The 27,370-nt window shown below is 47.0% G+C and overlaps 1 long non-coding RNA gene across 1 annotated transcript; it reads right to left on the bottom strand.

Annotated features, from left to right (window-relative positions):
* On the bottom strand, window positions 1-19,932 carry LOC116446931. The gene is made up of 3 exons (XR_004241443.1): window positions 19,701-19,932; window positions 19,433-19,519; window positions 1-215 (listed from the first exon to the last, which is right to left on the bottom strand). It is a non-coding gene; the product is annotated as an uncharacterized LOC116446931 (long non-coding RNA).
* Window positions 19,933-27,370: the final 7,438 nt, after the last annotated feature.

The raw sequence follows: 27,370 nt of genomic DNA, 5'->3' as shown, positions 1-27,370 counted from the left end.
TGCAGAGTACGGAGGGTGAGCAGAAAGGATTTATTTCTGTGGAAAATGCACTTCCTAAATGGCTGCCTCCTCCTTCCCTTCGTGTCCATCCACACCAGAAATCTCAGGAATTTCCACGGCAGCGCTCTCAGGAAATCTCTGCATTTCTCCCAGACGTTGTCAACGATGGGACATCGATTGCACAAGAAAGGTCTGAGAGCTGGGGAAGGTTGAGTCTAGAAAAAAAGAAGCAAAAATCCTGAACAACAACTCTGCTTGGAAAAAGCAGTCAGAAGTTTGAAGCACATCCAGACCACCGCTCTGTAAATGAGGCTGAAAAGTCTTGTGATATCAGGCTCTCTCAGGGGGTCGCTGCTATTTCCCAGCTGTAAAGCCCTGGGAATGTTGCTAGCAGCCCATGCTGGACTTTGGAAGAGCTGGAAAGACAGGCTGCAAATCATAGAATCAGTAAGGTTGGAAAAAGTCATGAAGGTTGGAAAAGAACTCCAAGATCATCAAGTCCAACCTTGATCCCCACCTTGCCACCAGCCCAGAGCACTGAGTGCCACGTCCAGGCATTCCTTGGACACCTCCAGGGATGGAGACTCCACCACCTCCCTGGGCAGCCCCTTCCAATGCCTGATCACCCTTTCCATGGAGAAATTCCTCCTGATGTCCAACCTGACCCTCCCTGGCACAGCTTGAGGCCATTTCCTCTTGTCCTGTCCCTCGTTCCCTGAGAGAAGAGGCCAACCCTCACCTGGCTCCACCCTCCTGCCGGGGATTTGCAGGCTGGCAATGAGCTTCCCATTGAGTGGCACGCTCAGAACTGGGAAGCACAAACCACAAATATTTTGCACAGGTCATGGATTTGCCCTGAAGGTCCAACAGGCGCCTTCACTGCAGTTTCACCCCCTCTGGCCTCAGCAGAGAGCCCCAGTGGGAACTTCTGCTCCCAGACACAACTGGCACCTCTGAATTTCAAGCAGGGCATGTTTGAGGAGATAAATATTTGCATTTTTGAAACAGGCACACACTTACTCCAAGGAGCATCGCTGGAAGTTTCTGGATATGCTGGAAAGCCACTTGTAAATGGATTGGGATGGTTATCCCAAACGAGACACCACAATCCCTTTGCTTTTCCCTTGCTCTCCTCCATCCAGGAGCTGGGACTGACCCCAAGCTCAGATTGCAGCCGGCTTTTGCCATCCCTTGCCAGAGCCACCAGCACAAACAGCACTTGGATGCCGGGATCAGCCCCCACAGATCCCAAATGTGGCCAGCTCTGGGCTGAGCAGCGTCTCCCTGCCTCCCACGCAGATCCGGGATCCAGCCGGGAGCTGCATGAGCTCATGGCTGGGGTGTCGCCAGCCCGGCCCGGGAGGGAAGGGACAGAGAGGGAAAGCAGCATGAGAAAGTGGAAGATTGGAGAGGAAAAAAAAGGAAGGAAAAAAAGAGAGAGAAAAGGAAAAAAAGGAAATGTATATGTATTTAAATAAGGCATATAAAGGGAAAGGGGAAAAGGAAAGAGGAAGCATAAAAAAAGGGGAAAGGGGAAGTGTATATGGATATAAAAATAAATAAAAGGGAAAAGAGAAAGGAAAAAAGGAAAAGGGAAAGAGAAAAGGGAAAGGGAAAAGGGAGAAGGAAAAAGAGAAGGAAAAGGGAAAGGGAGAAGGGGAAAGGGAAAAAGGGAAAAGGAAAAATGAAAAAGAAAAAGGAAAAAAAAGAAAAAAGAGAGGAAAAAAAGAAGAAGACAACAGGAAAAAGGAGGAAGATAAAATAGGAAAAAAATTTAAAAGAAAAAGAAAAAAAGAAAGAAATACTTGGAGGCCAAGTCCACACAGATCAACAGCAACTCCCAGAGGGGACAAGGAGAGGGATGGGGACCAGGGCAAAAGGAGCCTGTTCTCTGCTGAAAACAGTTCCCTTGCCAACCCCACAAATTGGGGGAAAAATCATTTTAACTCCATGCCTTTTGAGCCCCTATGAAATGCTTTGAGCCCTGTGTGTATGGAACACATGGATGAGCAGGGAAATCTCCGGAGCCAAGGGGCAGGAAGGGGACTTTCTGGATTTCAGGGATCTCTCTGCTCACCGGTGGGGGGGCAACAAGAGCAGCACCAGCTCAGGCAATGAGGGATGCAAGGAAATCACCCATCAGTGGAGAGCCAAGTGTTTTTAGAGACCCTTCGTGGCTGGGCTTCCTTCTGGGCTGGTTAAGACAAGGGGATGATTTGTGGCCATGAATCCCTGCGTGAGATTTGGAAGAGGTCCCTTGTTGACGTTACGGCTGCTGTCCCTGCTCTGGGGGGAAAAAAGAGACTTTTGTCAACAGCCCCAACAAGTTTAATCCCCCTGAGATCACCATTGTCTGCTCTGGTTCCTGCACAGTAGGGATGGCATCATGGAGCGGGATTCCAGGGGAACGCCTAGGGGACAGCTCATCCCCTACCTCTCCACATCACAGCCAGGCCATCCAGGGAAAAACACCATTACATTTTCCACAAAAATTCTACAAATTCGGCAGAAACGTGCTTCAGATGAGCTCAGTTCCCAAAACCCCACCGACCCTACCTTGGTACTCCAGTACTCCTCACCCCACCTCAGGATAAACCTCAACCATCCTCTGGGAATTGTGAAAGCACCTGCAAGACAGGATAAACCTCAACCATCCTCTGGGAATTGTGAAAGCACCTGCAAGACAGGATTTTATCCGTACTCTCCCTGTGGGAGCCAACTCAGAGGACACCCATGGAGGGGGGTTGTACACCCAGAGCCAGCAAACAAAACTGGTGATGCCAACTCAGGGGGACTGAGAAAAACCCAACCCTTGGGTAGCTACAGCCCAGCCATGCTGTGATTTTTCTGGAATGATTTTATGAGCGAGGCAAGGTGGATAAGGAGACCTTCCTCCCAAGACCCAGCCCCGCTAATATCTTGAAAAATGTGAGAGGAGTGAGGCTCAAGCACGTGTGGAGCTCGTTCCCATTGGAGTGGGAATCAGAGATGTGCTGTGGGGAGCTTGGGATGGAGCAGGGGGCCACTTCTCCATGCATCCCCCACGGGGATGTGATCGACCCTAAAGTGGGAGGCTGGCATTGGGATGGGGCTTTTCCATCCTTCTTCCCTTGACTTTGCAGCTTTCTCCCCACACTTTTTAAACTCAGTGTTCCCACACCATCCCAGTCCTTACCCAAGCTGCTAAACGAGCTTTGATTCCCTTGCAACCCTACCAACGTGGCTAATCCTCAGGAAACAAGCCAGTAACTCCTCCAGCACTCCGAGCCCTTGGCTCTGCCGTTTTCCAGAAACTCAGGGGTTGGTACCAGCTGATCCAAGGCAGAAATTTGAGTAATTTCCTCCAATTAGTATCTTTTTCCTTTACTTCACTGCCACAATTTTCTGCAGAGAGCTTTTCTGCAGCATATGGTGTCTTGTGTTTTACAGGGACGGCCAAACACCTTCCTGAAACAGCCCAAGCTGGGCTTAAAGAAACTCAGCACTTTCTAGTAATACTTAATCTAATAATACCTTAATATGGGAAAAACTTCAGGCTTTAATTTAACTTTGCACCCTCTGATTCCCTGCGGCCTTTACCGTAGGAGAAAACTGCTTGTCCGGAATTCCTCCTCCGTCTCCCAGCGGCACGGGGCTGGCTCAAAGCATGTCCTCAAATGCTTTGCTCTTTGGCTGCTTTCCCTGTCATTTTTTCAGATGAAACACTATTTTGCAGCAAATCAAAGCCAGGCATGAGAGCCCGACTTTCCTGGCAGCCGCTTGGGGTGTGAAGCTGGCAGGTAACTGCACTCTGCTGGGCTGTGCTGGATGAAACACCCCTGTCCCACTTCTGATCCCACCCAGAGCTGAAAACCAGGATCAGCCCTCCCCTAGCAGACAGGAAAAAGCAAGTTTTTCCATGAAACAGCTTAAAAGCAAGCAAATCAGTGAAAGTCTGACTGCCACGCTTCTCACGGGGGCAGGAAAATTCCCAAACCATGAGGAGAGGGAGGAGATGCCGAGCTGGCAGCAAGGTTTCCCGCTCCCTTCGCCATCATGGCCACAGATAAGAATCGGGTAATCCCCAGGGATGTGTTACCAAGGCCGGACTGATGAGTGAAGGAGCCAAACATGACTCACTCGGGGATGGCACGTCTTGGAAACTGTCACTGTAGGTGTAAATGTCACCCTGATACAGACCTCTCTCCCCACCCTTGCAAAAGATCCTGTTTCACACCACTGCAAAACTGAGTTTGCGTTCTCTGGTGGCTGGAACAGACTGACTCAGCTCAGCTTTAATGTTGCCAGGTGTGTAACAGCACAACAGTCCTGCAAAGGTCTTTAAAATTCATTAATTTAACATTCATTAATTTAAAATTCATTAAAATCCTGCTCCTGTCCAGAGCCATGTGGGTGCTGCTCAGTTCCATGCTCTGTGGGCTGACAACTAAAGCAGGGCTGACAAAATCCTGTGTGAGAGCCAAAGTCTCTCTCCTGACTCCTTATCATCCCGCTTTCCCATATATCCAGCAGCTGCCTCTTCACTTTCACTATCATCCAACAGCTGCAAGGATAAGAAGAAATGGATTTCCATGGGAGCCTGATCCTATTCTGGCAACCATCAGGGTAAAACAGAAAGCCCCCAGGGAGGGGTGATGGTCAAGGAGGTCGTTGGCTGGAGCAGACTGCGTGCGCTGCCAGAGCAGGGGGTGGACACGAGCACGATGTCCCCAGGCCACTAGAGGGGACAGTGATGTCACACAGGGCAGCCACCCCCCGTAAAAGAGGAGCCCTTGAACACGGCACAAAGGGATCTGTGTGTTTTTGTTGCTGGTCCCCATCCTGGTACCAGCCTGGAGTGAAGTTTGCAAAGGAAAAGATTTAATTGTTTAATTCAGATCTTTAACGTTCTGGAAATGAACGTGGGCTGCTGAATGGAATGGAATTAAAACATGGATGCAAATGAGAGGGACAAAGTTAGGTGAGCCTTCTGATTTCTGTGCTGGCTGAATGCTTCTCCCTAGGGATGCCTTTCACTGGCTTTTACCAGTTTATCTCCAGTGAAGATAATGATGACAGTGCTCAATGTCAAGGCTTTTGTGTTTCCCTTTGCCTTCCTCCTGCCACAGGACATCACAACCCTTGCTCATGCTGGTGGTGGAGCATCAGTCTCTTGTGCTCAGAGAGAGACAAAAAAAGAGGGAATCATAAAATATCCTGAGCTGGAAGGGACCCACCAGGATCACTGAGTCCAACCCCTGGCCCTGCACAGACAGCCCAGCAATCCCACGCTGTGCATCCCTGGGAGCGTTGTCCAAACACTCCTGGAGTTCTGCCAGCCTTGGGGAGCCTGTTCAGAGGTGTAAAAACCCCTGCCTTGTCTTTGCAGCCCTCCACCATCCCAGTGCAGTCCTTGTTTTAGAGCACCACTTCCTTCTGTACAAGATGCTCTTATAGCACTTCACTGCTCAATTGCTTTTCTCACTTATTTTTCTGCTGAGATTATGTTATTAGGTGGTTTATTTGCCTGGCACAAAATACTCAAACAAAGAAAAAACCAACGCAAGCCAAAACTAGTTTTTCTATTTCTATATTTACTTTTTGGCCACATGCTTCCAAAATAACAGTTTTGGACACCTTTGGTGGGGTCTGTTTGCTGTTACAAGTTTGTGCAGCCCCGAGTGCACACAGGGACACCCTGCCCAGGGGCTGGCAGGGCCACAGGGCCAACAAATCTCTGCCAGCAAGGAGGAACAGATGGCACAGCTTGATCGTGGTGAGGGACACAACTCCCTCAAATGAAGGGCAGCTGGGTGGATTCCAAAAGGGAAACCCAAGGGGTAGGAGATGGATGGTGAGAGGCACGGATGGTGCTGCTGATGGCGCAGTGACCATCTAAGCATGGCAAGAAACCTTCCCCCAGTTCAGCCTCCTCATCTAAGGGATTGGCAGCAGGCAGAAAGCTGTCCAGGGAGTGGGGTGACACAGATTTTCTGGGTCCCTATTTGGGACCACACTACTAACCTAAGAAGAGGTGGTGCTTGGTGTCTTCTGGTTTGTTTTGCCTTTTCTTTCAGCAAATTCCAGAGCTTTCTGCAGTGTTTGCTGTGGCCTGAGCTGAGTGCAGCTGGAGCCAAGCCACTGGAAGAAGCAGAGGTGGGACTTAGTTTAACATGGAAGTGCCAGGGTGGTGTTTTTAGAAGCCTTCCACTGGTTTTTAGGGAAACAGGGACAAGAGGCAGGTCCTGGGCCAGTGTCAAGGGATACTGGCACATTCCTCCAGCTACTTCAAGAGGTCTCTGGAAGAGCTCAGGGGAGCTCAGCCCCAGGAAGGCCAGCATGTGGTACTTACAAGCAAGGTCAGGTTTGTCTCAGTGCCTTGGCATTCCCCAGCATCACCAGGGAGAAGGGACAGAGGGATATTTCTAATAAGCACTGACTGCAGGTTTTTGGAGCAGGGACTCTCTAGAGTCACTAAACAATGCAGAGGTGAGGTACCTACTTTGTTATGTCCATGATTTCACTATCAATATCAGCCTTTTCTTAATTTTTTCCTAATTTTCTTAACTTTCAGGTTGCTGCTGAAGTCTCCCACGCCTGCACTGTGCCAGACACCTAGCTGGGAGATCTTGGACCAGCAGTTTCCACTGGATCCAGCTTTTCTCCCTTTGCATTTACCCTTTCTCTTGCTGCAACCTCTGACCAGTACCGGGAAGGGCTGGATGGTTTTTGTCTCCCGAATTTTGCCTGAGGCTGCTCGTTTTCCTCCGATGTGCAAAAACCCCCTCCTGTTTCATATGAGAGGCCTCCGCATTTCCTTCAGCCCCTGAACCTCTCACATGATTGCACTGGCACAGAAACCAGAAAAGTTTAGTCACGGCCTCTGTCCACCCTGTGCCAAGGAGGACAGAAATGAAAACAACCCCATTCAAAGCCAGTAGAGGGACTGAATCCCAGCCCAGGGCTAACGAGCTAGGGGCATATTTAGCCCAGGAATCCCATTAGCCACACAGCCACCCTCTCAGTTAAATAAAAGGAATCTCCAGTTCCAAAATCCTGAAGTTTCAGGCCAGTGATCAAATCAGAAAACTGCACAAGTTGAGGACTTTCAAAAGAAGTTTGTGTTATTGAGTATTTCCCAGTTTTTCCAATTTCCTTGAGCTCTGCCTCAAGGAAATGGCAATGATCCTCCCTCCCTGCAGCAGCTGATGCTGCAGATCTTGTCTCCCTCTGGTCTCCTGCTCCAGTCTTGCCACTGCCCCTGGGAAGCTGTGCTTCCACCTCTGCCTCAGCTCTTAAAAAATAAAATGAGTCAAACCTCAGGAAAATCCTGATATTGCCTTAAAAATAGGGGTTTTTAAGAAAAATTGATATCATCTTTGTTCCATTTATTCCTGTGGGTGTTAGGGGTTTCATGCTGAAACTCATCTATGAATCCTTCCCCAGGAGGACTGGAAACTCCCCACAGGCTGGGATTTCAGGGCAGATCTCAGAGCTGTGTGTGAAAAGTGGGCAGCTTCACAATCCCAGTGACGGCTGCGGCTTTCGCTCTTGTTTTTCTTATTTCTGAAAGAAGAAACACAGCTTGAGAAAAACCCACAAAATATTTCTGCCTTGTTTTTAAAGCAGAAATTCCTAGTTTGACACACCTGAACTAGTCTCTGCTGCAGGTAAGGCTCAGAGGGGGCTGGAATGAAGTCCTGCCATGGAGCAAAGGCAGGCAAAATTCAAGCTTCCCAACACCTTCCCCATCCCTCCAGCTCCATGCCCAGGTCATTGTGCTGGAAGGCAAGGCTGCAAATGTCCACTGCATGGACAGCTGTGGACTGGATCTGATTTTCATCAATTCTGTTAAAAACCACTGCTTTTTGAATACCTTTGAAGGTCTTGAAAATCTCCAGTGAGCCACATGGAGGGTCAGACTGTAGGAGATGTAAGAAGTGAGTGAGAGCTGGGAGGACATGAAATGCCAATCTGAGCTAGACTGCAGGGGCAAGCAGTGGAACTCCACATGATGCATCACAAAAGAGAGGAGCTTTGCTCCAACAAGAGGTTCACAGAGACCATCAAGGATCTTTCGGGAAGAAAATGAGTGAGAGATAAAATGCTGGAGTGATAAGAGGGCAAGTCATGATTGGAGAGAACAAATGAATGTGGAGAGAAGTTCACTGTGAAGTAAGAGCTTGCATTGGTCAAAATCATGGGGAGACTCACATGGAAGGAGAAGCAATCCAAATCCCTAACCCTTAAATGGATAAAAATGCTTGCATACATTGGAAGCAACATCAGGACAGATGCTGTCCACAAGCTCTGGCCAAGCAGAGACTGCACGATTGATGAGCTGTGGGCAAGACACTCTGCTCTTTCAAGGACATCTGGAAGGCACTGGTGTCCAGAGGTACTGCTAAACAAACATGCCATCTGGCTAAATGACTCCTCTGGAAAAACCTTCAGGATACAATCCTGTTGTGGCCATTTAAGGGGGGAAAATAAAAAAAGGAGGCAAAAATTGTGGTAGCAGAAGATGAGCAGCACCTCAGGTCTCAGGAAGGTCACGCTGCCCAAAGCCTTGGGGCAGGGCTAAATGGTGAGCGTAGTTGAAACTAAAATCAAAATAAACCTGCAACCTTAGAATCCCAAGCAGATGGATGGAATGATGGATCATTCCCAGGGTGACGAGTCCCATGGTGTATTTGGGTTTCCTCCACTGGCACCTACCAGTCATTTTTCCCACACTGCACAGATGGACCTTGACTGCTCTCTCCTTTCGAAGAACAGCTTTTGCTGCTTAACTGTGCAAATAAACCCCAAATACAGGAGTTTACAAGTTCCCATTTTAACTTGTTGTGCTAGCAACATGCCTGAAACATTCAAGCCCCAGGGAATCTAACCAGCAGAGGTTGGATCCCAGAGAACAGCAGCTTCTTTTCAAGGAAGTTACATTATTTAGGTTTAAAGTCATATCAGAGGGATTTTATAGGGTGCAAAGTGCCCCAGTGCTTGTCAAAGAGGGCTGTTCTCCTTCCCTTGGGCACTGTGGGGGCAAGGGACACTCAGCAGTCACCACCATCCCTTGCTGTTCTTGCCCCTGGTCCTCAGCCAGGAAGAGCATATGGGGATATTCCCATTTTAGGAAGTGAGCTCTTAGTTCACTTCTTCTGGCCAACTCTAGTTTGTGCAATTTGACACTGATGAGGGACAGAGCCCTTGCACAACACTCTCCACTGTCTCCAGCACTTTCAATTCTCAGCAGATCTCCCTGTCCCTTTGTTCTCAGTGATGGTTGCTTAGGGCACTTAGAAAGGCAGGATCCAAGGACTGATTCTAGTGGAAAGTGTCCCTGTCCAGGCCTTGAAACAAGATGATTTTTAAGGTCCCTTCCAACCCAAACCATTCTGTGACTCTGTAATTTCAGAACCCTCCTCTGAAAAAATATTGTGGAGATGTAAAATACTGCCTAGAAGCATTTCCTGACTGGTAAAGGATGTGGCTTTGCTCTGGGCTGCATCACAAACCAACCGTGTGTGGCACAGAGCTGGCAGGGCCATCCTAACTGGATTCCTCCAACCTCCTAACACTGGATGAGTTGGGCTGTCCCGAGGCCACCCACCAGCACTTGTCTCCAAAGAGGCACCTCTGAAGAGTGGCAGCACAGGACCTGTGGAGTGATGGGACCATCAGAGAAGTGCTGCTCTTCTTCCCCTCAACATGAAAGGAAAATTGCTTCCATCACCCGAAATACTCCAGCAGCGGATGTGGCTTCCAGGCCACCGGGACCACAGGGCTTGGGAAGATTTGTCCATCACTTAACACACTGCCCATAATAAGCTCCAGAGAGCCCGTGCTCTGCCCCAGGCATATCAGGAGGGAGGGATAAAGGGCTGGAAGCTCTGGGATCAGGCTGTTTGGAGGTAGGACATCCACACTTGGCCCGGAGCGCGCCCAGGGCAGGCGCTTTGATCTCTCTGTGAATGCATTAATGTGCAGAGCGGAAATATCTGGTGGTCAGCTGGGACAACATACAGCACAGCTGGGGACCCTGGAGGAATCTCAGGCTTTCTGAACTCCTCTGAACACTTCCTTCTTTTCCCCCCTCTCTCCATTTGCTTTTTTTCCTAAAAAGTGTTTCTTCTCCCAGGGAGAGATATCAAGTTCATGATGTAATAGCTTGTGGTGAGGGCTGTTCTTTAACTCAATGGGGACGTGCAGTCAGAGAAACGTGAAAAATCGTGCAAAAAGTATCTTTAATAAAATCAGCCTACTCTCACTCAGCACAAAGAACTGATCTTTAAATCCAAACTCTGACTTCAGATACATTAACTCCAAATTTGCAAACACCATTTGTATGTGTCCAGATAATTGTGCCTGGCTTAAAACAAGAAGTTTCACATGTTTTACTCTATTTACTGCATTGCCAAAGAAATTCTTCACTGTGAGGGTGCTGGGGCCCTGGCACAGGATGCCCAGAGAAGCTGTGGCTGCCCCTGGATCCCTGGAAGTGTCCAAGGCCAGGTTGGACAGGCTGGGAGCAACCTGGGATAATGGAAGGTGTCCCTGCCCATGGCAGGGGGTGGGATGAGACAGGATTTAAGGTCCCTTCCCACCCAAACCATCTATAATTTTGGGATTCATTTTATGATTAAAGCACAAATCAGCTGCCCAGGAGCTGGGCTGACCACTACCAACCTGAAAAGAGAAACTAAGATATCACAGAGTCCTTCAAAGACCCTAGAAGTTCAATGCCCATCTAAGCTGCACATGCAGGACTGTGCAACTGATGGAAAGAGAAAGAAGCAGCCCCACAGAGTGAGTCAGTCTTTCTAAAGATAGGTGGGAGGAATGCATACTTGAGCCAGCCTGCCATTCCCTTGGGAAGACAAATCCCACTTTGCAATATTTTACATTTTATCCCAACAATACAGTAATTTCCAGGAAGCTTTTGCCCTTTTTTGCAACATCTGCAATGTCTTTGGGAAACTTCTGGAAGAAAGGGCCTCTTATCCACGTAGGCCATGAGTCATTTGGAGGAAAGGGAACCCCTTGGACGTGGGGATGTAACTGGTTCACAGGGCTGCTTGGAAATCTGGAAAAGCTGTAGGCAGCTGTGGGCATGGAAATCCATGCAGGGGCTGGGAACAGTGACCAGTTAGGTCCTGAGCCAAACCAGGGCAAGATTTTTGCCCAATGAGTCTGATGACCATGTCTGTGAGCCAAGGGGGGAATTAGACAGGAATGTCACCAGAATGACAGCCATGGAAGTTGCTGGCAAAAGGCACAAAGCCAAAGGAGTGGAAAGAAGGGAGAAACTCCCCACAGAGTCTATCCCACGGACTCCCTTCCCATCAGCAAGTGGACATTTAATGGGCTGTGGGCCAGCTTGGGTTTTCCAACCTACTCCTTTTCATCCCTTAAAGAATGCCACAGGTTTTCCCTTCATTCAAGCTTTCCTGACAGAAATCATAAGTTCAGGTTACGTGGGAACAGTGGGACTGAGGTTGCAGGGCACCCAGAATCTTGCACACAATACAGATTCTGCCAGGCTGAGGACTCACAGTGCCTGTGCCAAGGTATTTCAGTTACATTCAAGATTTGGGAGAGAGAGCCAGATTTTTTGGCTGAAGTTCTTGCATTTCTGGAGGCCTGAAAAACCTGCAAATGGCCTCTGTGAGGTCACTTCTGGACAGTGGGAGAAGGAAGTGGCAGGGAGCAGTGACTACCCTGGGTTTGTGGCTACATGAAAACAGTATTTTCCAAGAGATGAACACATCTCTCCATCACTGCTGGTGGTCCCCACCCCAAGCAGCCCAAGGCTATTGAATGACAAGAGGTGGAGAGACAAACCACAGGGCTGGGTGGGCCATCCGAAATGAGATTTTCAGCCATCCTTACCTCTGGTTCCTCATCCTGGTGAAAACAAGGGTGTGACAGCACCAGGAAAGGATTCCCATGCCCAGGGATGTGTGTGTGACTCACGAATAAAGTGTCTGGGGCACAAGTTATCTGCAAGATGTGGTATTTTGCATGCTGGCAACACCTCAGTTATGTGAAGAAGAGGGTGGAAAGTCAGCTAAAAGCACGGGGCCATGTGCAGAAGAAAGCAGGAGCATTGATTTCTCTCTGGGGAGAAAGAAAACCCTAACAAAACCCAGCAGATCTCAGAAACAGAGGTTCCTTGGGTAAAGACAGCCCTGGCCAGCTGATATCCTGTGCAAACCCTTGCCTCCTCCTCAGATTAAATACCTCTGGCTCCAGTCAGAAATTATGTTTGAATCTAAGAAACACCAAAAAAAATCTAGGACTTAGGGTTTGGGGTTTAATTCTTTTGATGGAAAAGTGTATTTTAAAAAGTAAAATAGTTGTCCCCGGATACATCTGGAAGCACTGGAAAGATGTGGATAAGTGCCTTTATGCTATCCACTAGAATGAATTAGTTCTTTGTGGCTCAAAGAGCAATCTCCAAAGTTAAAACTGGTGTTTTTGTCAGGATAAATTCCTCTTGGCTTTGAATGGGAGCTCCAAAGAGACGGAGAGGTCTATTTACTCATGTCATTTGACCTCCTGTTTCTCCAGAGTTTTATTAACAGAACCCTGCTCCGATGGATTTCCTTTGAACAGCACATCAAAAGTGCTCTTAGTGGAGGAGTTAGAACTATATTTGGTTGCAGAGGAAACTGTTTTTCCTAGAAAGCTCAGGGAATGGTGAAAAAAAACCCAAAACCAAACAACACAAAGAATGGAACTGGCTTGGCCCAAATGTTTGGTAGTTGATGCTTGAAGGAAGCAGCCCCTGGCAAGCTGAATGTTATCATGCTATCTTAAAGCAGATTATCCTAAGCCTGGGTAGCTGCAATGTGGGCAAAAGCTGGAGGATGGACTGCATTTCTCAATACAAGGAAAGGGCAAACCCTTTCCTGAGATCTTTCACTTCCGGATCTGCTTTGCACGTAGCATCTAACGCCCCCGAAAAAGGCAAGACATCACAAAGCACAAAGGCCAGCCTGAAATGTCCCCAGACTCCTGGATTTCCATGGGAATCTGGAATTTACCCTGGGGAAGCCCCAGGCCGGGTCTCCTTGAGTAAAGGAGTAGCTGTTTAAAAGGCAATTGGAGCACTTTGAAAGCTGCAAACCCCAACAAACGCTGCTGCAGGGTTGTCTGTCTCCAATCACTGAGTAACTCCCTCTAATTCCTCACAGGGACTGTAGGATGTCTCCAGGGCAGGCAGGGCTCCACTGCACCAGATTCCTGCTTGGGCATTCCACAGCTATTCCAACCCCTAAACTCCTGTTGCAATCCGGCTGCCCAGTCCTTACCATTCCATCCAGTTTCATCCAGATGGAGTCAAAACTCTGCTGGCAGTGAAATCAGGCTTTCCTCTGGCTGAACTGGGGGAGAGGCCATGCATGTGGTGCAAAGATGCACTTATTTACCTGCGTTGGACCAAAATAAGCTGGTTTGAGCCCTTTACTACTCCCAAGCTGGGCTTGTAAGTTTGGAAGAGTCCTGGTAAGCTGCTAACTGTGAGCAAATTCAAAAATATGCATGTACTGTGAATCACTCTCATCTTCAGAAAGTAAGAATTTTGGATGGGGTGAAGCTGTTGAGAAAACAGTTTTATGCAGGATCATATCAATTAATTTCCTGTGATGCTACAGCTGAAGATAGCACAAGTTTCAAGAGAGGGAGGAAAAATTCTGTTTCCTCAATGACAGAGCAAAGTTTTAAATAGGACAGAGTGGATGCTCCTGAAAGACATTTACAAGGCCTCTCCCTACAGAAGGTTGGGATCTGGGAAAAACACTGGCAAGACAAAATGGAAAACACAGGTAGCACCTGCTGGACTTGCTGGGGTCCTGATGCTGTGTGGTAGTTCTGGGACCAGTGTTCACGGTTTCACCTCCCTTTGATTCCCTGCACCACCTCTGGAAAATAATGGCTGTCTCCATTCCCAAATTCCCAGGTTATAATAAGAGGATTAACAATATCCCTGTGACTCTGTATGGCAGCCAGCCTCAGAGTCAGTGAAATCCCCCTGGGTGAAGTCAGGTACATGTAATAACAAATATAAAATCAGTAACATTAAATTACTACAGGTTCTTATTGCCAGACCACTTGGATCATGAAATAGATTTATAAAGTGAAATAAATGCATCCTTACCCCTGCAAAAAGAACCACACTCATGTGGGCTGGGAGGTGTAATTTTTGTTCTCTGGAGAGCCCTAGTATTTTTCTATAAGCTCCTAGAAAGGCAAATTAAATTAAAATTGTGGAAATTATACAGTGAATTGCTTTAAAAAACACCCAGAAATAGCAGTACAGTTTGCTTTACTAAAGCTGACTTTTTTCTGATAGCATAAAAACTCTTCTTCTCAAAGGTGTAGAAAATAATTAGGTGAACTAATAGCAAAACAATAGAGCAGATTATTAATATATTATAAAAATCACACAGTCTATAGCATACTGAAGTCAGATTCTAATGAAAGCATCTCCATTGAAAAGGGCAAAGCACCACAAAAAAAAAAAAAAAAGAAAGAAAAGAAAAGAAAAGAAATGTTTTGACAGTGTCAAAACAAAAACTGTTCTGTCAAAGCCTAGGAAACCCACGCCAGCCTAGAAAAACTCAGCCCCCTTTCCTGGCTGCAAATGAAACATGCAGACATTTTTATCACAATTCCTCCCACTTGAGCCAGATTCCTGATAAGTGATCCATGAATACTGATCCTGAGACAGATGTTGATGTGCAGTTGCAAAACTACACAAGCACATCCCAGCTCTCCTGCGAGCGCCCACGGCTCCTTACAGGCCACAAAGGATTTGTGCTCAAGTGACAGCAGCACCAAGTGGCCTTGCCCCATGAAAGAGCTTCATTAAGGCTTCAGGGGTGATTAGATCCAGGAGGCCCTGGTGCTCCTGGTAGGATTTGCTTCCTGCTTGGAGACTCTTCCTAACCTCTGAAACACCCCTTCAAGGGATAGCGTGAGTGTCCCAAAGCAGACTCATTCCACTGGCCGCGGCTCAGCTTTGCAGAGAGCAAATGAAATCCAAAGCAAACCCTTGAGCATTTCATGGAAAGACTCCCAGTGGCTCCAGCAGGCTTTCATTTGGATTTCTGGGCTACAGCCCAAAACACCACGTTCTCCAGGTGGGTTTGAGTGCTAAGGAACGCCTCGGAGATCCTTGGCTGCAGGTGGAAGCGGTCCCAGCAAGGGGCTGGAAGGGACCCCTGCTTGGCACACCGAGGAGAAGGTGACTTAGACAACGACATTGTTTTTGCAAATAGAGCTCATCTCCCCAAGTGCTCAACAGCTTGGAACAGCTGTGCAGCTTCCTAAAGGCAAAACCGCTGGAAGCCACCCCACTGGAGTATTTCACAAACCCCTACACCCTGCTCTGTGCTCCTGCGTATGTGAGCATAATATCTGCTTGCTCTACACGTCGCAGGCTGCACAACTATTTTCTATTTCCTGGCAATCCTGGAAACCATTAATGACCTCAGAGTGTAACAGATGGTCTTGCCCTGCTTGAGAAAAAAACACAAAAGGAGAAAAATTTGCAACACCTGCTCAGAGCCCTCGGGCCAGCCCTGCTCGTGAGAGCCCAGCAGTCCAGAGGGACCCAGCTGCTCTGGGAACAGTGTGGGCTGGGACACAACCTTCAGGAGATCCCTCTCCGAGCAGAGACTGTCCTGTGGCTTTTTGTAAATGTGCCTGGCTAATCCGTGCTGGGATCTGGCAATTCAGAGTCAAATCCTGTCTCCTTGTCCCTGGTGCTGTGACAGGAAACCTAAAGGGTTTCCTGGCTGGTCCTGAGCAGAGAGAGGCAGACATGCTCATTCCCTCATTACAAAGGATATCGTGGCAGCAGCTACAGCCAGGAGCAGGCATGCTAGGAGATGGAACTGACTCTGTTTTAGACAGCTGACAATGCAAACAGCTAAAGAGAAAAGTCCCATCCCCATTTAATTGCTGGGAAATTGAGGCAGAGAGGAGTTTAAAAGGTAGGCTTAAAGTTCCATGGAAAAACCTCTGGCGGACCGTGATGTGAACTCGCTGTCCTGAAAGAAACCCACATCCAATCCCATCCCATCCCATGTTATCTCTCTGACCTCCAGCATGACTCCTGTGCTGGATCCTCAGGGTGCCAGCAATCCTGTGGAAACAGGATTTCTGGAGCAGAAATAAAGGGTGGGGTGAGATGAGATGAGACCGACTACGAGGGAATTGGGGATTATTATTATCATTATTATCATCATAGACTATTATCATCCAGACTTTTTTTTTGGTTGCTCTCCATTTTCAGCTTTGCAGATGGAGGACAAACTATGGCTATCAGCACTGAAACTCCTCCCTGGCACTTTGACTGTTGCCCTGGCTCTGACCCCTCTTGGAAGCAGAGTTGGGAAGAGAGAGGAATCAGCAGCTGTGAACAGCACAGCCGTGCAGCTTCCTGAGCCTCTCTTCCTCTCTACAACTGAGACAGGATTTACAAGGACACAGCCATCCTTGGTCCTAACTTCTGCAGGAGCTGAGCTCCTTTTCACCTCATTAAAACCCTTCTTAGAAAGTCAGCTCATCCGAGAAGGCACCTAAAAGCAGCCAGAGGAGCCTTCAGCCCCCACATCTGACCAACCCTCTTGTTTCTTGTTTCACATTTGCAACAGCCCCTTTATTTCTGTTTCTCATTTCTTTTGTAAGCAGTTTCTTGGGGGCAACAATCCATCTCTTTGACCTCGCCCACATAACCCTGGGGGCAGTGGGTGCTATCACTGCCCAAATAACTCCAGGAATTTCACAGCAGAGCTCTCCCAGACTCAGTCCTGCTAGTCGGGATTGTTGGTTGTTGGGATTGCCGTAACATTTTAAGGCCTCACCACAGAGCTCTTTTACCTCAGGGATGTCACATGGATTTAATCATCTCCCAGTAGCCACCCCCAGTTCTCCCAACAGCTGCGCAGAGAGGAAAATACCCACAGCCATGAGTCAAACAATAACAGTTCAAAACTCCCAAACTCTAATTTTCTCTGTCATTTGGGGCTTTTTCTCAAGTCTGCTGACTGCCTGGGACTCTTCCCACTGATCTAAAAGGTCAGGGATCGGCTAAATACAATTAGGCAGGGACTGCATCCCCACTAACTGCTGAAAAGCATCTGTCTGCAAGGTGAACATCTTGCTCACCACATGCCACAGGATTGATTCCTGCTCTCCCTTCTCCTCCCCACCTTTCAGACCACACTGCACAACACAGTCCTCTACCAGAGCAATAAATTTCTTTGGGAACTTTGGTTAAAAAAACCTTAGGGAAGGGTTTTGGTCATACTTAGGGTTTTTGGTTGGTTTTGTTTTGGGTTTTGTTTGTTTTTTTCCAATTGGAAAAGCCCTCTGACAGAATTCACCGTGATGCTCATGGCCCACTCGGAAAGCAGCCTGAGGGCCAAGGAGAAGAAAAAGATAAAAGTAAGAAGCTGGATCCAAGTGTCAGGTCCTGTGGAGCCTGAGATCTTGCACAGGGAGCCACAGGAAGGTCAGCTCTGCCTCTGGCAGTGATGGTAAAGAGCGTCCTCAGGAGAGGTGATTTCAGCTCCTGGCTCTGACACGGGCCTCCTGCCTGACTTGGCCAAGTCCATCTTTTCCCCCTTTATCCAGCATTTCCTTTGCTGTGCCTTGTCACTGTGTACCACAAGTTTTATGGAGGAAGGGTAAAGTTAGGCATGTGCTTTCAGGGCGTTGTTGGACCATGGCTGTGATTCCCAACAGCTGTTGGGTATGATCCCAGTGTCTGCCTCACTGGGAAACTGCAAATGCCCCTTCAGCTCAAACAGGATCCTGGCTCTGCTTAGGTTTTTTAAAACCAAATAATTACTAAAGACATGCCTCAGCTATTAGCATATCATTTATCAACATATCACAAATAAAGAAGCTTTTTTTGCTCTTTTGGCGCCCTCTCCAAGAAACTCTACTAATTGTTGATGGCTACTTGGCCTATATTCTTGTGATGTGCTTTCTTGCTGTGTGTTTTCAAATGCAGTTTTCCCCCACTCCCCTCATGAAAAATCTTGTTTTGTCAGGAAAATAAAATGTGTTTTTATTAGAAAGGAATTTACCTACACCGGGGAAGAGGTTTTTTTCAGGTCTGGAATAAATTTTCTAGGTAGGGAAAAGGGAGCACAGCCCAGCATGTGCAGTGCTAACCTGGGGAGCAGCATAAATTTTGTTTTGTCCATCCAGTGACACTGAGCAGCACTTTAAGGAAGTCTTTCCAAACCCCACAAAGCATTGGGATTGACTCAGATATTGTCTCTAGAGTGCCATTCTCTGCCCCCATTTTCATCTGGGAGAAAAACAAGCCCTTTCCAGGAACATTTCTGAGTCCTATTACCATGGTACAAAAAAATCTGTTCTAAAAGCAAGACCCCATTTGGTGTTGATTAGCCTGAATCCTAACAGGCCAATCAAGGCACCATGGCCACTATGGTGAGCCAAAGGGTGCACCCAGAGAGCAGCTCTCAGCATTCCTTCAATGGGAGAAATGGCCATCATGCTGGGAATTGGGCCGCTGCAGGGATTAGAGCAGCTGTGGGGAGGAGTTCAGCTCTGTCTCTAGAGAAAAGGAGGCTCAGAGGAAACCTTCTCACTCTAAAACAGGAGCCAGGTAGGGATCAGCAACTTTTCCTGGGCAACAAGTGACAGGACGAGAGGAAACGGTCTTAAGCTGTGCCAGGGGAGGTTCAGGAGGAATTTCTTCATGGAAAGGGTGGTCAGGCACTGGAAGGGGCTGCTAAGGGAGGTGGTGGAGTCCCCCCATCCCTGGAGATGTCCAAGGAAGGCCTGCATGTGGCACTCAGTGCTCTGGGCTGGGTGACAAGGTGGGCATCAGTGATGGGTTGGACTCGATGGCCTTGGAAGTCTTCTTCAGCCTCAATAATTTGGTGATTCCATGACTCTTTAAACTCACAGAGGGCAGGTTAAGGTTAGGTATTAGGAAGAAATCCTTCCTTGTGAGGATGGTGAGGCTGAGAAGAAGCTGTGGCTGCCCCTGGATCCCTGGAAGTGTGAAGGCCAAGTTGGACATTGGGGCTTGAAGCAACCAGGTCTAGTGGAAGGTGTCCCTGCCCATGGCAGGGGGTGGAACGAGATGGGCTTTAAGGTCTCTCCCAACAAAAAGCATCCTGGGATTCTTTCTGGGATTCTCTGGCTGCTGGTCTGGTTTCACAGAATCAGCCTGGCCAGAGCAGGTGCAGTGGAAGCAGTGGAAGGTGTATTTGGGAGGCCTGTTTCACTCACAGCCACCTGCCTGTTGCATCTCCCCTTTATATTACATTTCAAGTGGGATACCTGGAGGCCTGGCTTTCCTTACCCCAGCTGAGGGAAGGAAAGACAAGGATCTTGTAGTAAGTGTGACCTTACATCAAGCAAATCCTTTATCTTTCTTGTTCAAATGAGACATTGGGCTCACCAGGTTTCAAGCAGCTCCTCTCCCTGGTGTTTCATCCCTCCCTTCCACTTCAGTGTTAAATACCTCATGGTTAATTCCAGCTGTGACCTAAAAAAGAAACTGAACTATATTCACTTTTTATGCATTTCTTTCCCTGCTTCTGAGCCAGCAGGCAAAGCTTTATGAGCTGATATTTTCCCCTCCCACCTCCCTTGTGCCCTGAGTTTGCAAGAAGTATTTGCCTCAGGATTTCACACACTCAGGCCACAAGAGGTGCTTGGTCTCTTACGCTGTGCACATGATGCTGTCCAGGTCTGCAGACTGTGATTCCCTGGAAAAGTGGAGCCAGGAATTGCGTCTCAGCTGCTGATAGGAAACCGGTTCCCATCAGTTTTCTAGTGCACATCCCCAGGGAGCGATTCAGGGCTTCAAAACTGATGCCAAAAACCAACAGACAGGAAACAGAAGAGTTTCTGTTTAACAAAGAGAATGCTCCTGAGGCAGGCTCAGGTGAGGAGGAGGAGGAGGGAAGGGCCTTTCTGTGACTCTACCATGGAAAGGGAAGAGCCCTCGGTGTTAACAGAGCAGCCTTTTGTCTCCTTCCCTTATAACTTCTGCAGGTTCTTTGAACAGAGATGAACCTAAGTGACAGACACAGAGCTGAAGGCTCCCTGGCAACTCTGCTACCTTCATATTTCTGTTTCCATCACCACAATCCCAAGAAAATCCAGATTTGCACCTTCTCAGCCATGTATACATTATTAACAGGGCCCTGGGGATGCACTGCCTCTGCCATAAAAGCAAATGTCAGCTTAAGAACAGCTAATTCTATTGACTAGGAGGGAGTAACAGCACTTATTTTTGTTAGCTGGCAATATCTAACCCTTTAAATGATATCAGATGGGCATGAGTCAACAACCTTGCCTCCAGTAACAGGCCACTCAGACTGCCTAAAAATAGATTTTACTTTCCCTCTTTCACATAAAGCTACACACAGCCAAGGGGTCTGCTGGGGACAGGCACACACACTCGCCTGGAACAAGGGGGTATTGAAGTAGCTGCAATTCCCTCTAATCCCTTCCTGCCAGAGGAGCCTCTAAAAATACAGGAGCCACCACGTTGCTTTAGCTCTCATCGTGGCTGGGTGGTGCAGGAGCAGAGAACAGCAGCCAAATTCTTCCTATCTCCTCAGTCTTGGCTGAAAAGAAAAGCTCCAAAGCAGATGATAATTAAGCCCTTAATGTTTCCACTAGATTTCAAACACGGTTATTTTTACCACACTGACATGCAGAGCCAGGAGCTGCACAGACGGGGAGAGGCAGCTCTGATCTGCTGCTGACACAGCTGAATCTTTCCGGGACAGGGAGAACTTCAACAAAAGTTGGCTTTTCACTCAGATTTCAGTGGGTTTTTGCCAAGCCAGGTGATATTGAGGATACTGCTTTACTTTAATCAGCTACAGGAAAAAGCTGTATCAACTCCTTTTGAGAGGATGCAACATTTTCTAGTTGGGACTCAAGAAGAGGCCCTAGGAGGAGCGGAATTTAAGTTCAGCCTTTCTCCAAGAACTGGACTCAGTCACACACGGCTTGTGGCCCTCTGGGCTAGCCAGCAGCAAGGAAGTGAAACAGCATTCCTTGAGCCAATGGAGAACACAACCATAGGCAGATGAATCAACCTGGGCTGAATTCTGGTGGGAATTCTAATCCACTTGGGGCTTTATTGTTCAAAGAACCATATCATTTTATTCCCCACTCCCTCAGCACCATGTTGATCTATTTACATCACAGATATTTTGGGCAGGAGTCACTCACTCCCTTTATCTGCGAGTCTCAGTCTCACATTGTGTCATTGAACAGAGGCTGAAATTCCCAATCTCTTGATTAAAATAAGTAAGAGAAATATAACCTACCCAGCTCATTTTTTCCTTTTTTTCCCTTTTTTTTTTAAACTCTGCAGCCTAATGACGTTGATTTCAGAGCCAGGAGAAGAAGGAATTGTTCCCTGTGAGGGTGGAGAGGCCCTGGCACAGGTTGCCCAGAGAAGCTGTGGCTGCCCCTGGATCCCTGGAAGTGTCCAAGGCCAGGTTGGATGGGGTTTGGAGCAGCCTGGGACAGTGGAAGGTGTCCCTGCCCATGGCAGGGGGTGGAATGAGATGAGCTTTGAGCTCCCTTCCAATGTGATTGTTGTTGATAATTTTAGGAGAAACCTGTTCCCTCTAAGACCAATGTCATTGTCTGCACTCTAGAACAGAAGCCAATCACAAAATGTCCTGATAGCTCAAGACCAAGGCTCATTTAACTCAAGATCACATGTGGACATATCTGAAAAACCCCATCTTTTGTTCAGATTACTTCTCTTACATCCATTTTACAGGATTAACAGAGGTAGGAGCATTCGGGCAAGTTCACAAGAGGTCTCTGCTCCCACACTGTGTGCTGAAACGAGCAGGGAAAATTTTCTGTTCCTTTGGGGTCTCCTGCTGGCATTTCCCTTCTTGTCCTTGAAGAGAATTCAGGATGGTGAGTGCTCGAAACTTGGCTTAATCTGTGGGACTCTACAAAAATCCTATTGTTGCTCTGACCTTAGTCCCACAGAAATTGAGATCACTCATCACTTACTTCCACAGAAGGGCAGTTCACAGGGTGAGTGCTTTGGAAAAATCCCATCTTCCATCTCATAGCTGCTAAAGGGTTATGAAAATCTTGTTCCCTGTTGCAGGCCATAAGAGATGAGCTCATAAAAGATGAGATGTTGGAAGAAATGTCCCACAGAACCTGGGAACCATGATAAGGAGGAGACTGAGACCACAAAATTAGGTCAGAAACTTCCCATTCCTCATCCTGTGTTGAGGGTAGTGAAGGTCCAGCTTGTACCACGAGTCTGCCAGAGGGTTAACAGGATAGGATTTTGCAACATGCCACAAAAAAATCCCAGTAAGCGAGCCAAGAAGAATCAATCCTTGTGTCACATACTGTATGTACTGGGGCAGGATGACCAACTCAGCTGGGAGTTGAGTCATCCCAACCTGTTGAATGGGATCCAAAGGTTTCCCCACTTGGGTTGACAGAAATAGACACATTTTTAACAACTCCCTGATTGCAAGGCAAATTTCCTTCTGTTGCAGCTCAGGGCAGGGTCATGTTGCACTACAGAACATAAATCAGTCACAGTTTAGAGCCTGTCACATAGGGTCATATTTCTCTCCATTTGTGCTTTTTTTCCTGCCCACAGGGTGACTTTGAAAAGCAATAAGGATTTTCTGCATTAGTCAAAGATTTCAGCAAGTGTCTGAGAGACCTGCACAATGAGGAATGGGAAATCCAGCTCTCAGAGGGTTGTGCACACATTGTGCATCCAGAGTAGACCTGGGCCTTCCATGCAAGAAGCAGATTAATTTCTGCCTGAATGTGCTGCGAAATCCCAGAGCAAACAGTAGCCACCCCAAGAAGGGGAAGCCCCACATTGCTGGAGATCATCTGCTCCAGCACGTAAGGAATTACAGAGCCAAGAAATCCTCAGGGAGATGTGGTTGGCATGGAATTCCTCACTACTGTCAGCCCTCAGAGCTGAAATGAATGAGCAGAATCCACTCATGCAATGCTCTAACCTAACATCATTGGTGGAATAACAGTGCTCTGAGACACTGTGCTCCCACCTGGAGCAGATTATCCCACCCTGGCGTAGGATGTTGCCTCTCCTGGGATTCAGTGCTGTCCTCCACATTCTGCCCTGACAGTGGGCACTGCTTGGCCCTTGGTTATAAATTCAGAGACTAAGGCCAGAAAGAAGCATTACATGACCACAATCACAAACTGGTTTTAATCCAGTTATCCTCCATTACACCTCTCTTTCCATTTTATTCCATAGTCCACAAGGGGTGAGGAATAACACATGGTGAAAAGTGAAATGCAATGCACAGTCCAAAGTCAAACACAATACAAGTCAGTAGAAATGTCATCTTGTTTTACTCCCAAGCTAAAAAGTCTTTTTCCTTCCAGAATATTGTAAACACATGATTGCTTTGGAAGCTGTGGACTGACTCTGAGATCCACAGACAATCACAGACTTTATAAAGGAAAGGCAACAAACACCTAAGGAGAAATCCTGAAGGAAGAAGCAGGAGATGCCTGTAGGAAGAGGGAGACAGTCAGTCTCCTTGGAGCACAGCCCACTCAAGAGAGTTGGAGGCTTTTTGACAAGGAAGCTGTTTGTTTCTTTTGAGGTCATAGCAACAGAACATCACGGACATGGCGTGTGAGTAAATCATGAGTTTTCCAAGGAATACCTCTCTCCAAATAATATAATCAATTTCTCATCTTAATGGAAAAAAAGCCCCAAACCTTTACAAACCTGCCAGGCCAGAAGGACAACACTATCTTCCTCCAGCACATCTTCTGATTTTCCAAAAGCATTTCCCAGCTCTAATTCCAAGGTGGTGAGTCCTCTCATCCTGAGAGCTGAGCAGCCTATTCTTGAGAAACACAAATCACAGATAAGGAGGTGACCCAGACAGTTCTCAGAAACAGTAAAAGCCCAATGTTTGTTTGCTTTCAGCTGCTTCCTCCAGGCCATTCTCATGGCTGCTGCTGCTGCTGGGAGCAGATCCAACAGTTTCCAGCTCAGATAAAAGCCATTATCCCACAGCAGCTTTGCAGGTAGCTCTGGTCACCCTTACCTGTTACAGTCCAGCAATCCCCCAAGCCTGGACTGAGATCAAGGGAAGGGGAACTCTCCTCCAGTTCTCGGCTGGCTTCGGTTTCACGAATCCCAGGCTGGGTCAGGTTGGAAGGGACCACAGTGGGTCAATGGTCCAACTTGCCCGTTTCCAGCAGGGTCATCCCAGAGCACAGGACTGCATCCAGATAGCTCTGGAATATCCCCAGTGAGGTGTCACCAGCTATCCTGGTGGGCTGGTGGCAGAAAATGTCCTGACATGAAGAACAACAATCCTGAATATCTGTTTGCATTCCTCCTTTCTTTTCCAGCTCCTTTTGGCCTGGCAAACAGGAAGAAATAAATATTATAGCTATCTCATTCTCTTCTCATGGAATCCTTTCAAGTGACTTCTTGAATCACTTCAGGGACTTCTTTTGGAAATACTTAGAGAGGGGTAAATCCCGTTACAGACAAAGCTGCTGTGACCCTGCTATGTGGGAAAACTGAAAGCCACATTAATCAGGAGCTTAATTAAACTGAGGAGAGGTAAATGATAATTAGGACAGGTCATTGATACACCATATGCTGGATTATTCCGTCTGCTGGGGTTTAGCATCAACAGAAAGAGAACCAGGGTGAAGCTTTTCATCCTGGGACAACACATTCCAAGTGGTGCCTCAGGTTTTATTCTTTATTGTTATTTATTATTTACTCCCACTTGGTAATTAAGGAACTGAGGCCAAGGAAGCCAAGCCATGCACACAGTTTACTTTGCTTCTTTGCTCCTTGGTACTTCAGAAAGCAAAAGGTCATGACACAATGTTGATTCAGTGTTGCACACTGAACAGATACCGCTCTGCTGCTGCTTTGTTTGATGCTCACGACGGTCGTGAATCAATTACATATTGAAAAGTGCATACAATTAACATTCACAATTTAGGGATGTTTCCCTAGGGGTTGTAATCTTAATTTATATTCTACAATATCAGTTTGATGCTTGCCTCATCTTCCACCCAAATCCAATAAATACACAGTTTAGTAGAGTAAGCCTGGATGATTACATTAAAAAGAGACTTCAAAAAGTTTTTGGTTGAGGATTTCCATACTGTATCCAGATGCTTCCATGACTTCATAAAGATGACAGACCTTATCCAGCCTCATCTCTGAATGCCGTGTTCCTAATGACATGAAAACTCTGAAGAAAGCAGCATCTGAATTAAACTCTTGATTGTTCCTGGAATATAAATGGAGGCTTTTTTTTTTAAGTTTCAAAACTTCACATTCTGAAAAAAAAACCAGAAGAGACATTTCTTGGTAGATAAAAAAGTATTTTTCTAACTAAACATACTGATAAGAAGGTGTTCAGAAAAGCCAAAAACATGCAGAAGGACTTTTCAATGACTGCAGTTACTTTGGGAAACTAATTCCTTTGAGCCCATTTGTTTATCAACACAACAATTTGTCACAAACTCTCTGTCCTCACTCTTGTACTCCAATGATTTGGAAAAAAAAAACAAACCCTGTGTGCTATCCATGGTAACATGTCCTTTACTATTTAGGTACAAGAGAAAAAAAAAAAAAGACAATTTGAGTGTGCAAAACTAATTGCTGCAAGCAGAAACATTCCAAGAACAGGTTGAAATGATTGACTGCATTGCTATCCAAGATGAAATATTTTATAAGGGGAAGCCAGGGTTCACTTGTAAAGAACTTCAGAAGTCCAAGATAAAAACTGTCTCTGGGTGGAGAAGAGCTCGATTAGGAACTCAGTTTTTAAACCATGTCTCAAGCTGACTCCAGTTGGATGCTCAGGTTTATGTCTGATCTTACTGTTACGGGGCCAAAATCTCTTCTCTGCCCTGAGGCTTGTGCTTAAGTGCTTTGTTAAACTCAAAGGAAAGCTTCCCAATGGGCAGCCGACTGTTCCAGAGCATCCACGGTTCACCGTGGCCACGTGAAAGCCCAGCATTAGCTTTGGACAACACCGACTGACTGCAGGCACCTTTATATTTTTTTTTTACTCAGGACCCAGCCTTATAATTTGTCCTGCTCTTACTCAGCATTCCTGCTATTTTGCAAGGCCAGGAAGGAGCCTGTTGGCTCTTCCTGCACTGGTGCCCAGAGGGTCGGGGCCGGTTTGGGACAACGGTCCGTGTGTGATTACCCACAGGAATTCGGTGGGAGACTCTAATTACACCCTTCCCTCCAGAGAAACAGGGAGCCAGAGAATCCTTGAGGAGCACAGATGCATTACAAACTGTTTACACAACTGCACAAGTGTAGCCAGCAAGGAGACAGACAAATCCGCCCAAAAAAGTAAAGGATAGATGCAAGCAGGAGGGCTGTAGTGCCCTGAGCACCAGGAAATAGTTTTGCTAAAAAAAGTAAGGGTCTTGTAGCAAACTCAACCAATGCCAAAACTCTGCTTTCCTCCAGCACTGCCACCAGCTTCTCCCCACTCATTCCAAGCTAAACAGATGAGGATAATTGTCTGTTCACGATCCAGTTTTCCCACATGAAAGAGGAGGATAACTGTCAATAACTTTTTGCTCCACAGGGGCCATGGAAGGCATAGATATTAATGCTCAGAGATGCCCAGACTGACCCTCAGCCAAAAGTTACCACAGTCAAAGGAGGATTTTCAGAGAATTTTATGCTTCTAGTCCAAAAACATGGGAAAAAGAAATTGGCATCAGCAAAGACACATCGATGTAGTTTGATGTCACAGAAGAGACATCTCCCAGTGATGAAGCTTGTTCAATATTCTAAACAAATTTGAAATGTGTTTAGTCTGGAAGTGATTATTTTGCTTATTCTGATGCATTTGATGTTTAACCACACACTGCAAATATGGTCAGGCGGCCCAGGTCCAACGCAGGAAAAGAGATCACAGCACCACAACCAAAAGTGCATTACACAGGACTGAATAATATAGATACATCATCATTAAAATCCCACAATTTAAACTATGGAGACGATGTTTTATGGTGGCTGGGACAAGCATGATACATGTTCTCCATTTTCAAATCCTGCAGCATTTCAGGATACATGGGAAAGCAGATGTTTTTAATAGCCTGAACCCTAAATAAGCTTTTTCTTCCAAACCAACTGCACGCAGTCAGGAGTGAGACACTGCTGCACGAGTGGGCAAAGCGTTCCATCTGTCTTGACTCCAGTGGAAAGCGTGTATTCTGACCAAAACTGAGATTTTCACATTGACTGATTTTTCCCCAAAGTGTTCACGGCCAGGTTGGATGGGGCTTGGAGCAACCTGGTCTAGTGGAAGGTGTCCCTGCCCAT

Source organism: Corvus moneduloides, chromosome 7 (assembly GCF_009650955.1).
Source record: "Corvus moneduloides isolate bCorMon1 chromosome 7, bCorMon1.pri, whole genome shotgun sequence".
Taxonomy (NCBI): Eukaryota; Metazoa; Chordata; class Aves; order Passeriformes; family Corvidae; genus Corvus; species Corvus moneduloides.
The sequence above is the reverse complement of the archived record's forward strand: the minus strand, read 5'-3'. Positions and strand labels throughout refer to the sequence as shown.